This window comes from Rattus rattus, chromosome 5 (assembly GCF_011064425.1).
Source record: "Rattus rattus isolate New Zealand chromosome 5, Rrattus_CSIRO_v1, whole genome shotgun sequence".
Taxonomy (NCBI): domain Eukaryota; kingdom Metazoa; phylum Chordata; class Mammalia; order Rodentia; family Muridae; genus Rattus; species Rattus rattus.
Window position 1 is genome coordinate 68,962,578 of NC_046158.1, and position 5,338 is coordinate 68,967,915.

Consider the following 5,338-nt stretch of genomic DNA (forward strand, 5'->3'; position numbering starts at 1 on the left):
TTTTGATTGTCAACTCTTAAAAGCAAACCCTACACATTCCATAAATCATGATTAGCAGTCAGAATCTTCTTTGTTGACAGTTTCTCCATTTGTCTATAGATAATTAAAATTGTGGCAATTAGACAGGAAGTAATGAAAAGAATATCCTAATGGAAATACCTTTGAAAAAGTAAAAATTTTTAATTCTTACATACTCAACTGTGATTTCAGAGCCACACACAGTATGTAGAAAAATACATGTGCTATAAAATGAAGTTAAATACATTTATGGGAGTATATAGTATAAATATAGGGAAGTGGGTAAACAAGTGAAATGTTGGGAGCAGTGAAATATTAATTTTGAAATAAGAGGTGTGTGCATTGATAGCTTTTTAGGAAATTCTTTTGGGGTGTATCCATTTTCAGACAATTCCTAGTGAATTTTGTAACACTAAAACAATTTAATAGTTAAAAGTTCAGAGACTAATACAAAATAAAGAAATTGAAAAGAAACACACTTATTACTCATATCCGTTCCCACATGAATGTGTAGAGTAAAGTTGATTGGGACAATGCAAGTACTTGGAACGCGTTCAGGATGAGCTGCGAAAAAGCTGCTTCTCTATAGTAGAAGCAGACAAGGAATAAAATGAGGTATCCTCCATTTATCTTCATTTCTTGACCACAGATGTTAATGAGACCCCTGAATTCCCTTCACCCTTCTCAACAAGGATGATTTGGCCGTGTTCAATTAATCATGCGAGAGAACAAACTGAAGTAGAAACATGTAATCTAAAATAAAGATTAATTATTAAAGTAAGTAGAAGCAGAGATTATTAATTGGGATTAAGATAAAAAATTAATATGCTATGGCTTTTCATCACTGCCCACAAAATACAAAACACTTCATGAGTTAGAAAATATATATGACTGTTTTGCATGCCTTTGTAAAAATAAAATTTTTCTTTTTAAAAATTTGGAGCATATACAAAACATATAATTTTTCTTTAAGGGCACTGGAAATTTTGAACCTGTGTTTCATTACTTTATATGTGAGATAAAGAGTCCAAGGACAAGGAACTATTTCTCACTGTTGCTTGAATAATTCCCACAGATTAAATTTATAGAAATCTGGACTAAAAAATACTTCCACAGTGACACAGTTTCTCCTCCTGGGAATTTCAGACCTTCCCAACCTCCAAGGATTTCTGTTTGGAATGTTCTCCATAGTTTACTTGATTATCTTGATTGGAAATAGTTTCATAATTGTGATAACTAGAATTGATCCTGCACTACAGAAGCCCATGTATTTTTTTCCTGGCAAATTTTTCTACTCTTGAAATCTGTTATGTATCAGTCACACTTCCTAGGATTCTGTTCAACATTGCTACTCAAGACAGAAGCATATCTGTGCCGAACTGTGCCATACAAATGTGTTTTTTCATTATGCTGGGAACCACTGAGTGTTTCCTGCTGGCTGTGATGTCCTATGACCGCTATGTGGTCATCTGCAACCCTCTGCCCTATCCTCTTCTCATGAACCCAACAAAGTGCACTCAGCTGGCTGCAGGCTCCTGGCTGGGAGGCATTCCAGTCCAGATAGGACAAACCTGTCAGATATTCTCTCGACATTTCTGCAATTCTAACCAAATAGACCACTTCTTTTGTCACTTACCGCCCATTCTCAAGCTGGCCTGTTGGGATACTTCAATGCATGAGCTGTCTGTTTACTTAGTGGTTATGCTCTTTATTGTTTTTCCTTTTCTGTTGATAGTTTCCTCTTACAGCAAAATCATTGCCACCATTCTGAAATTGCCAACAGCCACAGGATGGGCAAAAGCATTTTCCACATGTTCTTCCCATTTGCTTGTGGTGTTTTTGTTTTTTGGATCAGCTTCTGTTACATACTCGAGGCCAAAATCCACTCATTCTCCAGGAACTGACAAACTGCTGTCTCTGTTTTACACTATTGTGACTCCTATTTTCAATCCTCTGATATACAGCCTGAGGAACAAGGACATGGTTGCTGCACTGAGAAAGCTGTCACTTATAAAATAATGGTTGGAATTCTGGAACAAATGATTAAAGTGCTTCTTACACAGTTACTAATAGGTACATTTTGATTCAGTTTTTGAAATATAATCACTTTATTTTTCTCAGATGCTTTTTTATTTTGAATAGTCGTCTTAAACTTGTTTTAAATGCATGTATGAATCTGTCTGCCTTCAAGAAAATATAATAAAAGAAAAGGCTATGTAATGTAAAGTACATACAATGCAAATAGCAGTTTCTATGGGAAAACTTTGAACAGAATTAAAATATTGAAACATGATATGAATATACAGATAATTTGTCTAAATAGTTTAACAAATAATTATCATTATGCATACTTAACATGTGCACTTTAATATCAATCTGTGTTGGCTGAATTGATAAAATAGTTGAAGAAAATGTTAATATATTGTTTCTCAGAGTTCTGGGATCTACTATATATGCCACAGTATAAATAAAAATAAAAAAAGTATTTAAACCTACTATTAATTTGTATAGCATATAGCCATAACACTGTGATAAATAGCTGCTTTTATGCTCCCAACTGTTTTTTTTATTAGTGCAGAAAATCTTGATGATGTATTTATTTCATTTAATTTTTTAAATTGGATATTTTATTTATTTAATCCCTTTCCTGTTTTCCCCTCTGCAAAACCCCTGTCCTATTCCCCCTTATCCAGTTTCTATGAGTGTGCTCCCTCACCCACCCTCCCACTCCTGCCTCACCACCCTAGCATTCCTCTACACTGTAACATCAAGCCTTCACAGGACCAAAGACCTCCCGTCCCATGGATACCAGATAAGGCTCCTTCAGCTCCTTCAGTCCTTCTCCTAACTCCTCCATTGGGGTTACCTGAGATCAGTCTAATGGTTGGCTTTGAGCGTCCTGTCCCCATCTGCATTGGTGGGAATCTGTCAGAGCCTCTCAGGCGACAGATATATTAAGCACTTCTTATCATCACCAAGTGTCTGGGTTTGGTTGCTGCATGTAGGATGGATTCCCAGGTAGGGCAGTCTCTGGATGGCCTTTTTTTCTCTCTGCTCTACTCTTTGTCCCTGTATTTAATTTCTAACAACTGTGTCCAGCTTTCTGATATTGCAGCAGACATGCTTCTCAAGAAAATTCACAGTACAGGATACTATAATCAAGTGCAAAAAATAAAATAGTTTTATGGGGAGGTGATAAAATGTTTCAATGGGTAAGAGAGCTTTCTTTGCAATCATATAACCTTAGGTTTTTGGTTTTGGGCTTTTATTGGGGAGGGGATGGGTCTTCTGCAGCTTTTATTTTTGCATGTAAACCATGGGGGAGTCTTGATGGCGGGCACCCTAAAAACTGCACTGGAGTTCTCAGGGCTCCAGACACTAGCTGGGAAGTCATGTGACAGAAATAACGATTCGGACTAATCTTATGATTACAAAACAGTGGTCTTCAGTGGTGTTTCTGGTGGTAAGATGTAGATTTCTAAGGTAGTAGTGACATGGGAGGTGCAAGCACTGGACCAGCCTTGAACCACCTGGATGACATCAGGGACAGAAGACCTAAGCAGCTGGTGGCTCCAAGGATCTCCAATCCACACTTTACTTTACCAGGGTTTCCTGAAGGGCCTGCCAACAAACTTAGCTTTTCTACCCAGCTCTCCCTTGATTCTAGGGATCTGATTGCATTTGGCCAGGCACTCAGATCAGCAAGGGGCACCAGTCTTGATTTGCCCAGTGCAGAGTCCCACCACCAGGTCAGTCTGAAAGTGTCCTCAGTCTCCCCAGATCAATGGGACATGATGATGCCCCAAACATTGAACTGGGCTGGCTTACACACCTACAGAGATTTGGTCACAGTGCTGATCTGGTTCACTTTGAGCAGGAGGCAGTTGCAGGACTTCTTGCCTATGGTCTTGGCAATCGACTTATGGTTGATCACTGTGAAGTCATCGCTCACTACCTGCATGCCTGCACTAGCTGTGAACTTCTACCAGCCATCCCAGTTGTCTTGGTCAAAGCGGTCTTCAATGGACATCACTGGGTAGTTCTGGATAAAGGACTTGTACAGGACAGTCAACTGGTCAGGTATGATTTACCTGCTAGAGTCACATGAGGACTTGAAGTTCAGGTCATCCTTGCCAGCCCTGTAGAACTTGAAGGCAGCCATGCATGACAACCTGGTGAGTGTAGCCAGACTTTTCAATGGTAGTCTTGAGCAGCTCCAGTGTTTCTTTGTTCTCTAGGATGTTAGGTGCTAATCTGCCCTCACCTCAACATTGGTGGCATCTTTCCCTACTTTTCCTTGATGATGTTCTTCAGGTTGTGGTAAACCTCTGCCCCAAAGCACATGGTTTCCCGGAAAACGAATGCCTCCACAGGTAAGATCATGAACTATTGCATGGCCAGCTTGTTGCCAACATGAGAAATGCCATTGATTATAATTTAAATGTTATCCACTTTCCCAGTTTTCCCACCAGAAACCCGCTATCCCATCACCCTTTCCCCTGCTTCTATGAGGATGCTCCCCATCCCACCCACTCATGCCTGCTTCAACACCCTGGCATTCCCCTACACTCTGGAAAAGAGCCTTCACAGGACCAAGGACCGACTGATGCCAGACAATGCAATCATCTGCTACATATGCAGTTGGAGCCACAGGTCCCCCCAATGTGTACTCATTGGTTGGTGATTTAGTCCCTGGAAACTCTAGGGGAATCTGGTTTGTTGATATTGTTGTTCTTCCCATAGTGTTGCAAACTCCTTCCCTTCCTTCAGACTTTTCTCTAACTTCTTTTTTAAAAAAAAATTATTTTTAGATATCCTAAAAAACATGGACTGACCCTGGGCTCCAAATTCAGAGGTAGAAAAGAATAACCTAGTAGGGGCACCAGTGGAAGGGGAAGCCCTTGGTCTTGCCAAGGCTGGACCCCCAGTGAACGGGATTGTTGGAGGGAGGACGGTAATGGGGGGAGGATGGGGAAGAAAACACCCAAATAGAAGGGGAGGGGAAGGTGTTAGGGGGATGTTGGCCTGGAAACCGTGAAAGGGAATAACAGTTGAAATGTAAATAAGAAGTACCCAATTTAATAAAGATGGAAAAATAAAACAAAAAATTAAAAAAAATAGTGTGGATATCTATAGAGAAGGTTATATATATTCTCCTCTGGCGTCTGTGTGAGCACAGACATGCACTTGTAAATGTACACATTTGTTCTAGTGCACATTTGCACACTCAGCATGCATGCACACACACAGGTGCATACATACTACATCCTTAATGTTTATGTTATGATTTTTTTGTTAGACAACATTGATAGCTATCCTG

General features: G+C 39.7%; 2 pseudogenes; one reads left to right on the top strand and one right to left on the bottom strand.

Moving 5' to 3' along the window:
• The first annotated feature begins 551 nt into the window (after positions 1–551).
• Positions 552–2,037, top strand: LOC116900873 (annotated as a pseudogene).
• Positions 2,038–3,617: 1,580 nt separating this feature from the next.
• LOC116900874 lies at positions 3,618–4,452 on the bottom strand (annotated as a pseudogene).
• Positions 4,453–5,338: the final 886 nt, after the last annotated feature.